Consider the following 2741-nt stretch of genomic DNA (forward strand, 5'->3'; position numbering starts at 1 on the left):
CTGTCAAGCCAACGTAGCCACCCTAAAAATAGAAGAAGTGGATATAGTAGATGTCAGGCTGAAAACAGAAAGTAAAACATGATATATAGCAATAAAGAAGTATAATAGAGTTTAAAAATACTCTACCCTTCTGAGAATCTAACAGCATTTCACTCATTGCGTGTCTAGCAAATGGTGTAAAACACAGTAAAAGAATATATTTCACAACCTGATAACTATTTTCTCTTTACTCCACTTTGTAGGAACATTAAACCTATTCAACATCAAACAGCTCCTGATTTGCAGGGCTTAAAATTTTTAAATGGAGCTAATTACTAACAGATAATAAAAAAGCAATATTATAAATATAAATAAATGAATTACAAAGGGCATTTTGGTGTTACCAAATCAATTAGAAATTACAATTAAAAAATGGTTTATTTTGTGTTGACATTCTTTTATCTTCCAATAATAATGCAAGCATTGTTCCATTCATCCAATGAAAAGTGATATAAGGAGTAATTATGTATATAAAAATAATATTTTGTGTATCATATAATTTTTTTTTACAAATAAAAAGTCTCTGTCTGTTCAGCCTTTGCTGCATCTCGGTGGTGAAGATTTCTTGCAGCCACCTCTTTTCTCGATGCACTACAAGTATATTGCATGGCATTTTTCAGGGCACGTTACTTATTAGTGATAACAATGCACTTGTTAGTTTAATATTCATCAAAATGGTTAATTGTAATTTCCTGCAACATAGGAGCACAAATGGAGTAATATTAGCCTGTAACAGGACCGGTAGCAGGTATGATATGAATAAAAGCTGCAGATGTACAAATATTAAAAATGACTTTTAAAAATAAAATAACTTGCTAAAAAATTACATAAAAATGTATAAGTATATATAAAGAAGAATGTATACAAAACATAAAACTCTACAACTGTTACTGAATAAAGTAATGGGGGATTGTCCTGGATGGCGCAAAAGTCCAATGCAGATATCTGCTACCTCCAAAAAGTTCTTACTTTATATACCCTATAATATAATAATCTGAAAATGTATGATTAATACTTCTAATTTAAAAAAAAAAAAGTTTAAAAGACATCCCCAATTTAAATAACCAATGTTATGTATTGAAAATATATTAAAAAAAACATTGAATTTGAGTAATAGTCATTTGCCTTGATCATGTCTGCATGAATAAAATAAACGCTAAGTCTATGGGAAAGGAAATGTTACATTCCTTTAGTAAATCAACTTCATTAAATCATCAAGTCGGTTTAAGCCGTCATTAGTTTTAAAGAGAAAAAACAGTTGTTTCTTGGAAAACTCTGTTCCCTGAGCCAACTCGATGGGGTGATTGGGTTTATTGTAATAATGCTTTCTGACCATTTAATAAATTATATAAATTAGACTACTAAATAAGTGTTTTTTTGGTTTTTTTTATATACTTACTGATATCAGGTAATTATTGGAGGGAATATTCTAAAATATTTGATTTGAGGATGCTTGAATGGTTTTAATAATTGGCGTCATACAGTAAATCCCAAGGGAGATGAGTTTGCCTTTTATTATTGGTAATGTTTCTGTAATTTTTATTTATTTAGGATAATTGTATAAATAAAAAAAATAAAAATAAATGGACCCTTATAAAAAAAATGCTATATTAGAATAATGATTATATAGAGTCCAATAGAATGTATGTCATTGATTTTGGAGAATGTAAAAAACCAATGGAAAACCTCTTTTTATTTTTGGACATTGAACCCTTCTCCTCCCTATTTCTGCTCCAAATATCTTTATTTGTAATATTTTGTATTTTTATTTGTTTTTGCTATTTTAGGATCATGGTTATCTATAGAGTTTGGATGGAAGATAAAAGTTTTATATATAATAATATTATTGATTTATTTGCTCACCAAATATGTATTGTGCACATTAAAAAAAGAAAGATGATAAAAATTTAAAAATATTTTTAATGTAATGCATGACTTATAATTTTGTTTTCAAAAAGTTTCCAAGAAAGTAGAGAAAGCTTTAACTCTGGGAAAATTAAAAGCTCAAGCATTGGTAGATAATGTCGGTGAAGAGTTAAGTGAATCAGCTTAAAGAGTTAAGTCCAACAAACAGCAATGAAGACATCTTGTACCTCTCCAGTGAGTCACAGTCCCGTCATTGAAGACATTTTATCTTTATGACGGTTATTAATAGTTTGAACATCGTACACGGGATAATGTAAAGAAGCTGAGGACCAGCTTGCTGCAAATGAAAGGGTTAACATATATAAAATATTAGGCACAATTGTCTTTTTGGCCAGTCTACAAATCAGAAAATTTATATTTGTATGTATCATGCAAAAAAACTATTTTTTATATCAATTTTTTAAAAAATAGGCTTTGGGTAATTATCTTTAACCCTTCTTTATAATTAATCCCCATCTAACCTGAATACCAACACTCAGTTAATTCATACATGGTTGGAAATGCTTGCAATGGCTGCAAAAATAAAATATTGGGATTTAGTTTTTCATCAGTTTCCTGCACAGAGAGGGTTAATTTCATGCAAGATTCACCCATATTCAAAATTTACACATTGGATTAAGTTAAAGTGATGTGTTCATATAAATTGAAATCCAATGTGAAAATTATGTGAATTTTTGGTTAAATGTTGTCTTAAATCTTGGGTGAAAAACCTATAATTAGACCTAATAGTAAATTTTAGGCACTAATGAAATGACAAGAAGTGCTCAGGCAGTTCA

Source organism: Pyxicephalus adspersus, chromosome 9 (genome assembly GCF_032062135.1).
Source record: "Pyxicephalus adspersus chromosome 9, UCB_Pads_2.0, whole genome shotgun sequence".
NCBI classification, from domain to species: Eukaryota; Metazoa; Chordata; class Amphibia; order Anura; family Pyxicephalidae; genus Pyxicephalus; species Pyxicephalus adspersus.